This window comes from Lathamus discolor, chromosome 5 (genome assembly GCF_037157495.1).
Source record: "Lathamus discolor isolate bLatDis1 chromosome 5, bLatDis1.hap1, whole genome shotgun sequence".
Taxonomy (NCBI): domain Eukaryota; kingdom Metazoa; phylum Chordata; class Aves; order Psittaciformes; family Psittacidae; genus Lathamus; species Lathamus discolor.
This window is the reverse complement of record NC_088888.1, coordinates 16,605,945-16,623,952: the sequence shown is the minus strand read 5'-3', so window position 1 is coordinate 16,623,952 and position 18,008 is coordinate 16,605,945. Positions and strand designations below refer to the sequence as shown.

Genomic DNA, 18,008 nt, shown 5'->3' with positions numbered 1-18,008 from the left:
TTGTCATGGCAATCTGCTTCTACAGATTCATACTTTGCATGACTAAGAATTCACCTTATATGGGGACTTCCTGAACCAGAATAGTTGGTCGTTCTAGATCTCTATATCACTTGGGGACATCCTTTGTAAACTGTGCTATCAGTGCCAGATTAACAGTTTCTGGCAGACACAGTGGATAAATTCTGGATCTAGCAGTGAAATACAGATATATTGTGTATAAAAGTACAAAAGAATTTGTGGCAAAGATAGAAAGAGAAGTTGAAGCTCAGCCCTTCACCTAACCCCAGTGCTGAGTGTGGATTAACACTGGATTTTTCCTTTTTGAAATTCAGTTTTCCTCCAGCTCTGCCAGCTTGTTCCAATCTTATTGCAACCCACACCGGGTAAGGATCTCACTGACTGGTCTAGCTAGGGATGAACCAAATTAGATCACCTTTACCCATTTCCTCTGGTGATTCAGCTGTGGTGTGCCCAGCACAGAACTGCTGCTGAAGCCTAGCTGTTAATGCCATCTTAAATGATGATATTTTTTCAGGTGCTGGCCAGAGTTTGAGGAGATAATTCCAGCAATGAGCATATTGGAGTAGCGAAGACACAGCTACTTGAGAGTATCATGCACCAGTTATATCTGCAATAAAAAAAGAACTCCAAGAAAGCTACTGAGGACAGCTGCAGGGCAGTCCTCCTCAGGGGTCATCAGCTTTTTTCATCTTCTGTAAACTAACCCTGGGCATGGCTTTAGAAGATGATTAAACCAAAGATCTGTGTGTCATTGCACCTTCTCCAACACCAGCTGCACATTTTCATCCATGAAAGCCCCCAGATTCATGATCCAAGATAAAAGCCTTCCTATCTCTGGTATTTCCCTGCCATGCTGGTTACAGTTCCTTCTCCCAGCCCACTTCTAAACTGGTTTTGGTTGAAAATTCTTAATCTTTGCTGGAACTGCATGAACAGAAGCATGGATCACCAGCTTGTGAACTATGGCAGACCAAAAATCTTTCAGTATACTGCCTAGCAAGTCTTCCACAGAAGTATAAGGACTTTTGTGCCCAAGTTCACCTCACCTTTATGCTAAAGGGATGCTCTAAATGGCCCTGTTATGTACAGAACATACATATATATTTATATGTAATCCTGCCCACAGAGATGGTGAGATGCCAGCTATGAATCTGGAGAATTTACAAAGCTCTGCGGAAAGTCCTCATAGCTGAGAGTGGCACACGAGTGCTTTAAGCACTAAAAAAGGCCCTGCTTCCTTCACACCTGAAATACAGGCCCATAGCCACTATACCTAAGAATTCACAAGCCAGTACATGATAGCCCATGCACAGGGATGTTTAAATGTAGACACAGGACCTCAGATTCCACTCATAAAGGGGGATCTGTACTGCAATGTTTGAGACTTACAAGTGCAAACATAGCAGAGGCATTACAGAGCTTATGTGAAAAAAACAATGATTCTGTATAGAAAGGAAGCTGGCTTGTTTTCAGCCGAGATGTTAACAGACTAATCTTCTTCCCCAGCACTGGCCTGCTTAACTGAACATACGAGAATGTCTACTGATGCGCTGTTGTATTTATCTGAGGTGAGTATCCTATCCACACATGTCAGTTGTCTTGCTGGTAGTTAATCTGAATGCCAGTTATAAGATTCATTACTAAAAAATAAGCCTTGGACAACTGTGCTGCAATTTTAGTAATTTGGGGGCAGAGAGGCATGCAGATCATAGTAACCAAATACAGCTGAATTTAGAAGAGTAGCTTCAGACAAGATACCTTCCCTCCTGCCCCTGGGTTCAGGATAGCTAATAAGAGCTGGATCTTGAATGACAGTAACAAAACAGGGACTTGGCACAGAGAAGAACTGCTTCATCACAGAGATCTACCAGAGTAAGAATAAAAGCAGCAGCAACTGCAGAAGGGGAAAAGGTGGAAGAATTACAAAGATCTACGACAGAAAAGGTATTTGGGTCCCTCTCAAAGGCAGCAGAACTCTGTATCCTAAACAAGATTTCTTCTGCTCCCCTCATCTTCGATATGTTTCAATTGCAAACAGTGGTAATTCCCAAGCAGTGGCAGAAGTGGGAATACTTGGGCAGACATGGCATTAGCAAATTGAGCACAGAGCCATCAGCTGCTCTAGCTGCACCGAGTAATGTCCCCATAGCCTCTTGTCTTCTTCTATTAGCACATTAGTTTCCTCTGCTAGCATAAACACACATGTAGTAGGTTCCGAACCCTGTCAAACAAGTCAGGCTGGAAAGTGGGGAAAACAGAAGCCTATGAAAAGTGTTTGAACTAAGCCTACTGAGAGAACTGAGGAGCTATGCAGCTGTACCTGCAGGCTGGGTGGGATCTCAGCACACTGAAGACCTCTTCACCTGCTTTCCTTCCAGCCAGAACCTAAATAGGCATGAGTCATAATGCCCATTGCTGACAGCAGTAGAAATGCATCTAGGGGTGAAACTCTGTTGATGCAAAGCAGGCATCTCCCACCAAACCCTTTGTGGGGGACACAGGACTAGCATGGACGGGCAAGACTTAAAGGTTTACATCTCCATCCTTGCAGTTTAAGTACACAGCTACTCCTTGATTCCGAAGTTCTTTTGGATAAAATTTTTAGAAAAGGATAAACTTTGTTGTCTTGGGTTGGATATACCCTCCCTTACCAGTTAGGTTTTTTTCATCTTAAAGGGGTTTAGAAGAGAGAAAATGTCTCAGGTCACACATTTGTCTCTAAAGTCATAGACATAAAGCTGGTAGGGCACTCAGTGGAAGACAGTGCTGTTCAGCTGCAGGGGCAGTTGTGAGGGTTCCTTGGCTATCCACACCTCGCTGGAAACCTTCCCGTAACTCCTACCCTCAGGACTCTATTTTTCCTTGGGTTAGAATCTCTGCAATAACCTGATGACACAAGATCTAAAAGAGAAAATGGAAAAAGAAAAAAAAAAAAAAAGGGTACCCCTATCTATGTAACTCTTACATCTGTTTCTATTAATTGTTTCATCTACTTTTCTCATCCCAGAACTGGAACTGTCAACATTCGAGGGAGTACTTTACATTTGCTCTATTTGTGGAAATGGATGTGTGTATTTGGGTGTGTTTGGTTTTCTAGCATTGGGTTTATATGCTGTAAAATAAGCAAGTTGCAAGGCTGCTTGATTTCTGGAGATACAAAATGTAAATCATTTCTCACCAGGAGCCCAAGGTCATTTGCTAAGATGTTTGATCGTTAGTATATGGTATGCATGGGCACCTTTTACATATATTGCACACACCTACTTGCCCAGATTAATAACACCCTACACCAAACCTTGCATTTGTCTGCTTTTATTAGAGGTGGACTGGTGCTCTATTGAGAGCCACAGGCATTCCATTACTTAGGATCAGCGCCTAAGCAAAATTAAAAGGCGGCTAAAAATAAGCAACATTTGCTCATTGGTATAAATAACAAAAACAAGGGAGAAGGAAAGAAAAAGAGAATGAGACAAAAGTGAAAACTGACCCCAGACCAGGTCCTGCAGGATGACTAGTCACCTCCTCATTGCCAGCTCTGTCACCATCTCCAGTATGGGCAAGATAATTCCCGCTGCCAAGTGCCCTCAGTAATGGTCCTGAGAGGACCATTACTTCCAGATTTGCAGTAGGCCTGAGCATAGGAAGTAGTGCTCCCACAGCACTTCATGAGCCAGCCCAAAATCCCAATGTGATCCCTGCAGTAGATTGTGAAGCCAGTATTTGTATTCTCTCTGTTTTGTTTGTGAAGGGTGTTAGGGTGTTTGGGGCAGGGCTGCACTTCCGTAAAACTATCATCATTAAAAACTCTATCTATCTGCTCTTTATTAAAATAGAAATAACTTTTGGATTCCCATTTTTCTAACAAACTTCTCTAGCAAATAATTCCCAGCTAATTAAGAATTTACCCTTGCCCTGTATTCCTAAGCATGCTGTACACTACCATGGCACTGGATGTCTCAGGGTGGGCTGCCTTGTTATACTACCGGAAGTCTGAAGCTGAGTATACTTCTGGTTACTTTTAATTTTAGGATCTCACTAATAAAAAGGAATAACAATTGGCAACCGTCTCCGAAGCAGCACACTCAGTTTTTCTTCTTCTTCTATTTCACGTATTCTATTGTAATAAAGCACACATGCGCAGGGAAAAAAAATCTATAAGCCCTACAATTAGACAAATAATGGCATTAACAACTCCCACTCACCAACTTAAGCAGGTTTAGATGGGAAAGCTGAAGCAGCTGTCTCTGTCCTGTGTATCTGCCAGAGGTCACCATCCTCCAGCGAGAGCAGCTGATCCTCCTGGATAAAATCCTGAGTAAGTACAGTCTACAGACTGCAGCATTAACATAAACCACCTCCAATCTCAGTTCACTCTGGCAGTAACCTCCTAGAAAAATAGAAGGGAGGAAACCTAAGGCTGGTCACTGTTTCACCCTTATTATCAGATAAACCCACCTTTGATTACATTTCAAAGTCCTAAAAAACAGAACAGTCAAGAGTTTTATAATAATGTGTTGTCTTGCCACCAATTAACATCAGTTCTTGTTGCTGGCGTAATCATTGAAACACAGCGCTAAAATAAGACCCAAGAAAGGTCTTCTAAATTTTATCCAGGTATGTGTAGACTTCTAATATTTTCAAAAACAGCTATAGCTGCTAACTATGAAATTAAGCTATTTCCAGACCTGGAACTAAGACAAATCTGTCCATCTCCATATAACTCCAACAATGTTGCAGTATCCAGACTATCATAGCTACAATATGAATTCTCAAACAGTAGAAAGATGAGAGAAGGACAAAGGTCCTTCTCCAACGAGGTTATTTTTCATGTCAGACTTACAGATGATTGGCTGAAAAGCTATCAATGTCTCCTTGGCATCCAAACTGGAGATGCAAATACTTATAGTGGATTTGCTTACTGGTAACTATAGACAAAACAGCAGGTGGTTACTGTTAAGTTTCTGGTACACACATTTCACACAGTCAAATTCACATGAAAAAGATAAAGATGTCAGGTTTGAGAAATTGTGTGAATGAGGAGAATGCTAAACAGTAGGTATACCTTGAAAGCTGGCAAATGATACAAAAGGAGTGCCATGATCTCCAAAATGTGGGGAGTGTGTGCAAATGAAGATTAAAACATAAGGGCAAGATTTATGCTTAGCCTAGAATATGATGCTGTGTGTTGGGATGGGAGGTGGGAGAAAACAAAAGGAGAATCATTAGTGATATCTGGAAGGGTTCTGTTCTATGGTGCTTGAACCACACTTAACGTAGCTGCAAAAAGTCTTGGTATGGTGCCGTGACAAGAGGATCTTTTGTTGAGACTTTCACCACACTTGTCCTAGCCTCCTGCATACAGTTTGCACTGATATGGCTCCAGCTAGCCCCAAGACACCAAACCCTGACACAACCATCTTGTGTGCCTTTCTCATGTCGCCCTTCAAAACAATACAAGCAAGTCCTCTTGATCACATTTGTAAGTGAATTCAGAGCAGGTATGTCTGTACAGAAACAAGCAGGATCTTGAGTCTAACATGTAAACTCTGCCCAAAGCCCCTGCTGCGTTTTCAGGATTATCTTATTTAAATGACCCAGAAGCACTGCAAGTACAAAGGGAGAAAGAGTGTGACACCACTGGCTTGAGGCACACGTGGCAAGGGCAGGCATGGAGCCAGCCAGCTCCTGTAGGCAGGGGAGCCAGCCCTGCTCGCAACTGAAGCAGCTCTCCCAACTATTCCTGTCACTGGCTGCTCTGCAGAACCTCTGCCAGCCCACGGAGGAGGGCATGGGCACATGATAAGGGTAAGTGAGAACTGAAATGGGACAGCACCAGATTAATTTCCCTTTGTGTGATCTATGCACGAGATTTTCTGGCACCTCAAAATGCACCAAGAGAAACCCACTGGAGTAAGTATTTCTCACTTAAAATGCTCAGGTTGACAGAGCTACAAAGGATTACTCACTGTTTCCAACATGGTATTACATGTTTGAGAGATGACTACAAAATGGCAGAGAGAGCTTTTACCTCATTTGCCTTTCTTCCTTCTTTAGAAACAGCTTAAAGTGCACAATGAAGGTGTGAAAGATGACATTTCTTCTCTTAAAAAAAAAAAAAAAAAAGAAATCAATACAGGGCAAAGGAGTTCACTGGTTTATTACCAGACAATGCTTCTGCTGTGGAACACATCATGAATGACCAAAGAACAAATATGATGACATCATCACAAGCATTAGGAAAGGAGAAACTGAACAAGGAAAGGATTTATCTTCAGTAGTTCAATCAAAGACAAAAAAAAGACACACACACACACGCACAAAAAAAAAAAAAAAAAAAAAAAAAAAAAGCCAAAAACTGTATTCAGTTAAGAATTGAGGAAGATTTGAGAAGACACCAAATCTGCCCTTCTGTGTTGCTCAGCCGATGCAATTCCCTCCACTTACACTTTTGTTCATGGTTTTTACTTGCTGCATTTTTTTATTAACCGTTTCAGCCAACAAGAGGAAAGAGCAGGATAGGGAAGGAGGCAAAGACGTTCTTTGTCAGGGAAATTGGAAACTAGCCAGCAAAGTGGGTCAAAGGAAATGCTGAAAAATACAACTCCATCCTGCAGTTTAATTTCAGTCAGAAAGGACAAGTCTGCACACAGTTCTGGTAGCACTCAACTGGTACCTCAAATTTGGTGTAAAAATCAATTGAGAGGAAGCAGAACAGTCAAACAGGATGGTCAAATTGGCCAGCATTTGGGACTCAGGAAAAGGCTATGCTAATAAAATAACATCATGGCAAATGTGTATCAAACAGGTCCCCTTCTACCCATTTTGAGAAATGTAGGAACCCATTACCTGTTTAACCACTGAAGGTGCAAGTTAAAAAGAGGTACCTGACAGAGACTAAGGGCAGGATAGGCTGGAAGTCAAAAGAAGCTCCAGTGACAAACCACTTTCCTCCTTTAGATGAGGTTGGTGGTGGCTTTAGTTGCATTGTATGCAGGTAAAGCAATGGAAGAAGCCCTCCCTCACAGAGGGATTTACAGAGTTTACAAACAAGATGAAACTCTGCATCTGTTAGGAGAAAGTAGCTAAAATAGGAGAGTGGTACCAAAAGAGAGTAGAGGTAGAGGTTTGAGGATATGGAGCAGCAGTTAGCATCAATAGGTGCACTAGAGAAGTGGAAGGCCTCATCACAGGCTGTTTTGTCACATTCTGTGATAGTCCATGGACATGTCTTATGCCACATTTCTCTCTCATGGCAAGTTTCAAGGAGAAAATGTTTACAGCAAATAAACCTTTAAAGGGAAACTGAAGTATTGAGGAGGATGTTTGCAGTCATCAGACTTGTACCCTGTCTTATGCTTATAAACACAAAGTAAATGAGAGATGTTTTGGCAATGGCATGTAAAGGCTGTCCGTCTGAAACCCCACACTTTGCCTCAGTTTCAGGCCATTCCATGCCTTCTATTTTATTTTCAAACAGCTAACTGGCAGAGAAAGCCATGATGTAAGCTAGTAACTACACAAAATTAGCTCTGGCCAACTGTGAATTCATGTGTTCTTTCTATTTGCAGTCTCTCCTTTGCTGAAATACAAAACTGGGTACAAGGCAGCATATTTCATCATATTTCAAATTATAACAACACAGGCAAAAGCACAAAGAAAAATATCACTAATGCAAAAGACGAACAAAAAGCCAGCCTAGGGGCAATCCTGGAAGCACAGCTATTTAGTACACCCCAGCTCCTTTACTGTGTATGTCATTCTCTAATTCTATTCTAGCCTTTTTACCCTAGTAAAAAATAGTGATCTCTTCCTATGTATGATTAAGAAAACCCCAACAAAACTAATACTTAAAACCTGAACAAAACCAAACCACCCACCTCAGTAGCCACTCTTCGTTCTGATTTGTGGAATATGACTTTTTCTGCAAGCTTGAAGTACCTCTATATAATTAATAGCAAAATAAACACCACTTGCCAAATACATCTGTATGAATCTGATCTAACAGTATCTAACCACTCTCCTGTTTCCTTGTTGTCATACCCTTATGGAGTAATTTTGCTAGCCTTCCCCTAAATCTGTTGCTTCCTGTACCTTCTGCATCTCAAAAGTATGTAAATGAATCAGCTTTTCTCTCCTTCTTTGACATACACACTCTTTCAAACAGGCTAGAAACAAACACACATGTATTTATTTACATTCTGATAGTCTCCAAAGGCTCCATCCAATGCTGTGGCTAAAGCAAACAACCAATCAGCAAAGCAAGTCCAGAGTTCAAGCAGCAGCAATCAATATGCTGAGCTCATATGGTGACAAACTTGGGCATGTGGGTACCCCCAAACCAGAAGAGTGCTCACTGGACTCTGGCAGTACTGTGAGTTATAATTGCTTCCTCCAGTAAATGGTTTGATATTTGAAGTGTGGGAATGCATTTCCTCTCAAGTAGGGTTTCTGCCCCTTACGTTGTCATAAAAACTGGTTTCCACCACCTCTGCCAATGTACATGATCTATTGTGATAGCTGGGCACGACCCTTATTCCCAGTCAGTTAAATCTACTCAGATAGGTCAAGCCTTATCAAAACTAAGCCAAAAAAACACATAGTCAAATGGAAGTGTGGTTTCTTTACTTTGATAAGATAAAAAAGTAGTCAAGGACAGCATTTTCAAACATAAAGACAAATATAGGCCATAAATCTGTACTGGGGGACACTAATTAAAGCTCCATCTCTCTTTAGGAATCTATTTCAGTTAAATAGATGATTTTGGATAGAACCCAGGTTAGAACCCAGGCAACATGCCTATGAAGCAGTCTTCAAAGTTTTAACAGCTGAACACAGCATGTAGTTCCACAAGGACTGATCACCACAGGGAACTAGGGAGCTGTCACTGTTGGCTGAGATATCCTTGCATCCACTTGCGATGTGCTTACTCAGAGCAAGCACAGAAAAGTGTTCAGTGTTTGCCACTTGTGCCAGCACTGCCTCTGGCAAAACTCAATAATCAGCCTACACAACTTATGTGCTGCACAAAGTGCATCCGTATGTCTCTCTGAATTACCATGAGTCCACTTTTCGTTCCTGCTTGTGTGATACAGCCTCTGAAATTGGGTCACAGAATTACAACCAGGCAAACAAGGCTAGCTCTAGCAGAAACAAGAGGACTGCCCCTTCTCATCTCCACATCATCACACTTGGCTGTAAAAGGTGATGGTCAGAACAGCAAGAGCTGTCAAGGGTTAGTTTTTTCATGGGGCTTACTTAATGGGATGTTGAAGGAAATAAATCCAGGCTTCAAGGTGAGGATGCCAAACTGTGTCAGTGATGTTAAGCAGGGGTCACTGAAGTGACCTTTTCTACACTTAGAAGAATTTAAGCTTGAATTTTTATTGGAGGAGGGAGAAGGTGGGAAACTTGCAGCTGAAAATAGAAGTTATACCTGAATTCTGGGCCAGCAGATGTCTACAAGGTGAATACAAAAGGCCTTTGCATGATAAATCAGAACAGATATTTCAGGAGAAGTGGGCAACTCCAGGTATTCTCCTGAACCACCTTCAAATACCCAAGCATATTTACGCCTAGTTTTAATTAGATGGCCAGCAGATAGTATCATCCTGCTTTTGCAAGCAGTTCACTATGTGGCCTTAAATAAATCACTTATGTATAATCAGTACTAGAGAAGAAACAGCTTTCTGAGAAAATACTTGAACAAAATATTTAATTAGAGGAAAATAGGTATTGTCATAGCTCAAAAGAGAAACAGCCATCTAAGCGCTTGACAGAGAATGTAATGCTCCTCTCCTTGCCTTTGAAGGTCACCTTTTATTCTTGGTGAGATTGTCCCTTGGCAAAAGGAGTGAGCAAACAGAAATGCACCACATGCATCTGCTGATCTTCTGGGCAGAACTAAGTTTCCTTGTTTTTAACTCCCTCTTATCAACTACTGATACTTCTCTGCATGTCCAGAAAACAGTTAATTTATATCACTAGAACGGATACATGTCTATATAACCTGATCTAACAGTAAAAGATGGTTCTGCAGGTAGATCTGCTTTTAGGAGCTGCTGTTTGACCTGGGCAGCACCACGGATGGATCAAAAACCCCCATGTGAAGTGCAAGGTACAGCTGGATCACAATGAAATTGGATCTTCTGAGGCCCCTTTCCCTGTACCCCCAGCTGTCCCCAGATGCTGTGCTCATGCCTTATAGATAAGCATGAGCTGCAGTACAAAGCACAGTTGGCAGCTAATTTGGATTTAGCCATTTTACACTTGCAAGCCAGGGATTCAAAGCCAAACACCAGGGTCCCCTCCTACTTTCCAACAGAAACAATTTAAAACAGATCTAACACCTATGTAGTACTGATTTGGTTATCTTCAAAATCCCCATTGTTCTGTTTAAAGAGCATATCCTCCTAGAATAGCTTTCTTTTGATAAACAACTCCTTCTACATGTCAGCCAAACAACAGTTTTGGTCTTTATCACAAGTGGAGCAGCAGCAGCAACAGTGTAGGGGAGGAGGGAGTTTTAGCTGAAAATAGAGTTCATCATCAGCTGGACTCGAGACTTAGTTTTTAAATAGGTTTTGGAATGTGGATATGAAGCAGTTAAAAGAACCCTACCTCCTGTCCTTAAAGGACAAAATCTCAACTTACACACTCAAAAGCATGGTAGAAGCTCAGGTAACAGGGGCATTTTTGTGTTGGACACAAAAGTTTCTTGTCTAAGATCAAAATATACAGGAAACAAAATAACAAACATACAAACAAGTCTCTGAAACAGAAATACACAACAGCAGAGAACCCGCTTTAAAAATAGGGTTGTTACAAATGATTGAATGATACTACACAGTTTAATTGTATAGTTTGCTTCAGATATCCCTTCAGTACGGCTGAAAATAGTTTTACTTCTTCAATTATTAGGGTGAATTGATATATGCGTCTATATGTACTCACATTTGGTATATGTGTGTGATGCACACACTATAAAATCTGCCATGTAACAAATGACAAAAAGTCCCCACATTTGGTTTGTGTGTTCCATTCAGAGCAAGCTGAAAACTAATCCCCAGAAAGCTAATCTGACTGACATTAGAAATCATCAGCACATGTGGGGAATAGTTAACATGGAAAAAAACATACACCCAAACAAAAAACAATGACCAAAGCAAAATATGAGCTAAAACCCATTTGTAATCTTGCTTCTGGCAATCATGAAACTCCTGCAATATCCATGTGTTTTGCTAATAAGCAGATGAAATGTTGCTGTACTTAGAGGCAGTATTCCTACTGCAATGCAATGTTAAGAAATGCTCTTAGGTCCACAGGCTGCCAGGGAAGCCACAACACTTTGTTTTCAAATGTTTGCTAAAAAGCCATTAGTGGCCTAAATAACACAAACTTCAGCATCTTCAGTGGTGCTATCTTCTGTTAGGGCTAACTGACAGCACACCCAGGACATGAAGTGACCCCGGCTTGCATAAACAGGCTAGACTTCGGATAAGACAGTTGAATTTGGAAAACACTGTCAGTCGGTGCTGCCTGATATCTAGGTTTCCCACAGATAGAGCATCTGGGCAATGTTAACTGTGGCATCCTGTAAACACCAGCTGGATGATGATAGCGTATAACACAGGCAACAAAGTGATCCTGTAAGACTATTTTCCTCTGTTTCAGTGATGATCAGATGGCACAGACGAATGTTGTGCCTGTGGAAACGAGCTCTGGAAGTAGTTAAAGAAGTGTTTACAGCACAGTCTACAACAGATAAGGAGACAAGATGCTCTTCAGAAGTCAGGAAAATGTATCTGAGTGTAAAGTTTTTTTTTTCTCCTGCTCAGCACCAAGAGATACAGATACCTCAAATGAAACTTCAGTCAGGAAACTGGACTGGCTTTTCAGCAGATTTCCAGTATTAGGGCTTAGCAACACTGGGCAAAGCCTTGGTCCACCAACATCACATGGCAAAGCTCCCCACAGGTCAAAGAGGGGACGGAAATTCCCAAAAACAATCTTATATATAAGACATTAAACTTTTCAGGTCTTGCCATTACTGTTTAAATAGGCACAACAAGCCTATGTGCGCATCCATACGTGCAAATCATCAAATGAGATGGGAAAAACTTGAATAAAATAGTTGTGCAATTGATAAGAGGGAACAAATACTGGGTTTCTTTTTACTGCAACTTGGTGGCAATTGAAAAACCTCGCCACAATTGCATTTTCTAAGGAAATTCAAATTAATTCCATTTATTCAAGGCTCCATACTGAGAAATGAGTTGCAGCAAGGATTCACAATTTCTGAACTGATCTTCTTCCCATTTATGACCAACTTCTTGATAACAACTACAGTAATTGCTGCTGCAGAAGAAAACCTGTTTTGTATCCCTTTTGCCTAGCCTTTGCTGTAGTTGCGTGGTTGAATGGAGAAGTATGACTTCTTCATGTGACCGGTCCCCAGAAGTTTTACCCGAACAACTGACGAGCCCTCACCATCATATGAGAGCCTACTCTGTGCAGCTCATTGAAAAATTCAGAAGTTATGAAAAAAGATGCATCAAAGGAAAGTAAGTCACTCCTATGAATGTAACAACTGTTTATGCTTGTGAAAACCTAGAAATCTTCTATTATCACGAGGAGAGTTTACATTTTATGTTGTTCTTGGATTCAACTGCAAGAAAAGTCATACAAGCTGTCTACACTCATGGACACTTGTGGACCCTTTTTGTTTTCATGATTTTGGGGTTTGGGGTTATTTGGGAAGGGTAGGCGCTTTTTTGTTGTTTGGGAGGTTCATACTGAAACATCCTACATTCAAATAAAACATTTAAAGAGGGTTGTTACCCTCATAAAGAAAGATAAATGCTTTCCGTCTTTTAAAGTCATCTTCAACTGAAAGGAGCTGAGAGGCCTAAAAAGGAGAAAAACGGTAATTTTCTTTTCAAGGAAAAATAATCGATTTACCCAGTAAACAAAAGATTTAAATATAAGGATTTTTGAGCAACGCTGCTGGAAAAAGCAAAACCAAAACATGCATTCATGCTATCATGCTGCAGACAGACAAACATGCATGTAACGAATATGTTACTGAGGAAAACTGAGTTATGGAATTAAACAGAGATGAGAATTAGCTGTTAACTAAAGGTGGGGAGGAAGGCAGTCCAATCTGGGACCTGACAGCATGCTTGAAATATTCAGAAGACAAGCTCAGGATCATAAAGATCGATGTGAATGGAATCTAGGTTCATTGCAATGTCACAGAACAGCTCATTTAAGAATATCAAATCATACCACAAAAACGTGGAGGCCCATAAGGCAGCAGACGGGTTGCAGCAAAAATAGAACCCCCTTGCTCTCAATGCTCCTTGGTGCAGCTTCTACAAAATAAACATTTTTCTCCCACTTTTCCTTACTTTTTTTCCTTAACAAATTTGCAAATGCTTACGAAAAGAAAACAGAGATGAGATTTCATATGGTTTGTCTATGGCACCATTTTGTGCTATAGGGAGACTACTTGGAAAAGGTGATGAGCGGTAAGTCGATGAGTGATAGTAATAGAGAAACAACAGACAAATTGCTCTCAGCATTGTGGTTAACCCTTTAGCCTTCACATCTTGGTTTCTCCCTTTTTGTCAGGAGGCCCAAGCAGAGCATAATGATTACATCTCCCTGCACAAGCTGCTAATTGTTTTCCCTTCCCAAATGTTGGCATTTTTGTCCTTTTCACTTCCAGGAGACCTGTGTATGTAAAAACATCTTTGAAAGCAGGGAGGAAGCACTGAAGCGTTATTATTTTCCTTATTCAGGTCCTGAAGAAGAACTGAACATTTCATACTTTAATAATAAAGTTATTATTTAAATAATAATAAAAAGATTATTTGTACTTTCAGCATCAGTAAAACATCACCTGATGTTGTTTTTACTCCTGAAGGTGTAGGTGGAGAATGCATAGACTTAAAAATTAAACCCCATGCCTGATAACCACTGTGCAGAGCACTGAAGCATCAAAACCACCAAGTACTTATGGTAAAAATACAATTTTGTTGAATGCAAAGAGCATCCCTTCACAAGCCTTTACAAAAGGGAAAAAAAAAAGCCTCACACAAATGATTTGCAGTTTCCCAGTGAGCACATCCATTTATCTAATTAAATATTCCTCTCAAAGTTGCAGTGACAATAGCTCTTGTTCCTTGCCAGTTGCAGTAAGAAAGACACATTGAACAAGGATGTCAGCTGAATACTAGCATTGATGTTAATGCCAAGTGCCCAAAGCCTTGCCAAGATGTTGATGTTCAGAGTGAGGACTCCCTGATTTTCTGCTCATTTTAAGGCTTTGTTAAAGTCTTGGACTTCTAGAAGGCCATTTTTGTGCATTCACAGAATCACAGAATCCCAAAGGTTGGAAGGGACCTCAAAAGATCATCTAGTCCAACCCCCCCGCAAGAGCAGGGTAACCTACAGTACATCACACAGGAACTTGTCCAGGCTGGCCTTGAATATCTCCAGTGTAGGAGACTCCACAACCCCCCTGGGCAACCTGTTCCAGTGCTCTGTCACTCTTACAGTAAAGAAGCTCTTCCTGATGTTAACGTGGAACTTCCTATGCTCCAGTTTACACCCATTGCCCCTTGTCCTATCACTGGATATCACTCCTATCACTGGATATCACAACAGAACATGTGTTCTGCAGACGCATACATGGACTCACGTTTTCAAACAGGACAGGGTCCATCTGCCATGCTGACGTTTTGTAATGGAAAGTGTGGCACAAATTAGTTTTATCTTCATTGCTGGTGACCATGTTTTGGTCCCATATTTTGGTTCATGAGGTTTAAGCTCACTTTGAGTGTGCTCATATTTTAATTCAGACTAAAAATTATAACCTTCCCTCCCCAAAAATACCAGTCAATCTCCAAAACAAGTCTCCCATATTCAGATCACTGTAGCTTGACACCTACATGTTTTTCTTGGTTTTTCATTTCTGTGCAGGACATGGAAACTCAGATGCATTCCATTGCGCAGGTCTCCATAGTTTTCTCTGTGTCCTCAATTCACTCAATTTTTAGTAGATGAAATAGTTGGTTTTGCCTTCATCCAAAAGCTATATTTTTAAGTAAGGGAAGAATCCAAGAGTAAACCCAGGTTTTAGATCTAGTGTCATTCTGCAGCTCCCTGAACATCAGAATTGACAGGTAAGATCACACAAACAGTAGGGAGAACAGTGAAGCCAAATCTTCCCCACCCTACCTCCTACTTTCCTGGTTTTTTTCTGCTTTCAATGATAGAAGCATAGAAAGCAGCAATAAGATATGTCCAGTGACACTGGATACATGCACCTATGGAACCTGTTCAGTTACCACCAGCCTTAATATTCCCTTCAATTCCTCTGAAACAGCAACTGCATCTATAGTATTTCTGCGCCTCAGCTCAGACTCTTGCTGGGCTCTCTGGTCTTTATGGACTTTTAAGGTGCTCTCTTTGTTGTCAGCTTCATTCCAGAGGCAACTGCATTTTAACTTTGACATACCGAAGACATGTAGCTAAGAGTTCTCTTTTTATGACACCTATTTCATGTATAATATCAGACATGTGAACTTATTTGGTTGGGCAAATCATTTTATGCAGGAAGGTCTAATCCATATTTTGAAATTGATATTTTAGGACACATCACTTGTAAATTGTGATTAAAACTTTGTGAATAAAGGTTTTCTTTAAAGAGTAATGACCTCCTAAAAAGCACATTATGTCAAGACAACTCATTTATAGCCAATTATATTTTAGAGGAACACAAACATAGACCACGCCAAAGAAGAAAACAGCATTATTAAAAGGAAGTTTAAAAAAGCCCTAAATACAGACCCAAATTCCTATGACACACACGCAGATCAAAAACAGTATTTCCACTCATCGAAGCAGCAACAGCTTAACCTCATATCCTTATTGTCTGCTTTGGAAGTAGTCTTTTAAGCAGAGTTAGATATTTAGATTCCAAATATTTAACCTAAATTCTGTCTCAGAATTGGAACAAATGTCACTGTGGTATAAAGCCATGAGAGGGAGGAGAATAGAACCCTGTAAATCTGAACTGTCACTTCAGTCCTACTGTCATCAGAAGGAGCAGAGTGTGCAGGACACCTCGTGAGTCTCTGTTTTAATTTAATTAAAACTGTAATTATACTCAGAAAAGAAAAAAAAAAAAACAATAACTGAATGTCCTCATGATTCCCTAGTGTATAAGTCGCATGTTGCATCTTCTCTCCATTGCCTCCAAAGCCTTAGAGAGACTCTTATACCATTTCTTGAGGCATTTGTCCCAAAGTCTCAGTAGAGAGACAAATAATAAGCAGAGAATAAAAGGGACTATAACAGCAGAGGATGATTCTCTCTGTTGTGTAACATCACAGCTTGAAATTATAATGAAATTAGTCTTACAGAAAAAAGCAAACTTATAAATCATAATACATGTTAAAACACTCCATATTCTTAAAGGATTCATACCACAGTAAATTCATGAGCCAGTTTTAGGTGACTCCCACCACAAAATATTGCCCACAGAATGCAAGAGAGTTCTTGAACAAATATGGGAATGAAGGGCCAAGTCTTAAGTCTTTGGACATACAGGTGTTTAAGCTTGGTGCCTCAACATTATGAGCATCAGCTGGTAGGTGTATAGGGTTGTCCTTACTGCTGCATTTTTGCAACTATCCTGCAATGTTGGCTAACATCTGACTGATATCATAGAATAGTTTAGGTTGGAAGGGACCTTAAGACATATCCAGTTCTAACTCCCCTGCCATGGGCAGGGACACCTCACACTAAACCATCCCACCCAAGGCTTCGTCCAACCTGGCCTCAAACACTGCCAGTGATGGAGCATTCACAGCTTCCTTGGGCAACCCATTGCAGTGCCTCACCACCCTCATGGTAAAGAACAACTTCATTATATCTAACCTGAACTTCCCGTTTAAGTTTTAACCCATTACTCCTTGTCCTATCACTGCAGTCCCTGATTAAGAGTCCCTCTCCAGCATCCTCGTAGCCCCGTTCAGACACTGGAAGCTGCTCTGAGGTCTCCATGCAGCTTCTCTTCTCCAGGCTGAACAGCCCCAGCTTTCTCAGCTTGTCTCCATATGGGAGGTGCTCCAGCTACTGATCATCCTCATGGCCTCCTCTGGACTTGCTCCAAGAGCTCCATGTCCTTATGCTGAGGACACCAGCACTGCACACAGTGCTGCAAGTGAGGTCTTACGAGAGCAGAGCAGAGGGGCAGGATCACCTCCTTCGACCTGCTGGTTGCACTCCTTTTGATGCAGCCCAGGATACGGTTGGCTTTCTGGGCTGCAAAATATTATTTTACAGTGAGGAACAGAAATTGTTCTCATCCCAGTGTCCCCACTAGCATATCCAGTGCTCAAATCATGCTTTTGTATTTAGAGTTCCTTCTATTTTTTCTGCCAACCACTAGCAGACTATAAAGCTATCCCTAAGTATTTCTTTTATAAGCAAAAGTATTTCTGTAATCATCAAATCTGCTTTTTCCCCTCAGATCTTCACATAGCCCAATGGATCGTAACATCCGGCATTGCACCATTTAATTAATCCTGGAAAACTGCCCTTTATTGCATGCCGAAATAGAGAAAGGTTAACAGCATTTATTTAGTATCATGCCATTGCTTGCTATTACTTAAAAAGTCTTTCATATGCTCCAAAGACAGCTGATATGCAATGCAACTGCACCGCGTAATGTGCTGGAAGGTAGCAGCTAACTGCACGTTTGTGGAGAAAGAAGAATGTATTGACTCTGGACAAAAAAACAGCTCACCCAGAAAATGCTGTGTGCTCCTGCATGTTTACACAAAGCAGGAAGACCTTTTCTGCTCTGTTGTTTCCAGGGTTATGTCAGATGGCCTCATGCCGTGGCAGAAGCCACGATTTTGTTCCTCTTCTTCCAAAGGGCTGAACCAACCATTGCTACAGGTCCTGCAGTACCAAGG

General features: G+C 41.0%; 1 long non-coding RNA gene across 2 annotated transcripts in view; it reads right to left on the bottom strand.

Annotated features, from left to right (window-relative positions):
• The window catches only part of LOC136014830 (uncharacterized), a 105,437-nt gene that overhangs the window by 46,738 nt on the left and 40,691 nt on the right, over positions 1 to 18,008 (bottom strand). Inside the window, exon 1 of one of the 2 annotated variants that reach the window (XR_010612891.1) lies at positions 4,224 to 4,292. The exons of the other annotated variant lie outside the window; for it this stretch is intronic. This is a non-coding gene — a long non-coding RNA (uncharacterized LOC136014830). Of the gene's footprint in view, positions 1 to 4,223; positions 4,293 to 18,008 lie in introns of those variants that run through there. 2 annotated transcript variants of the gene reach the window in all.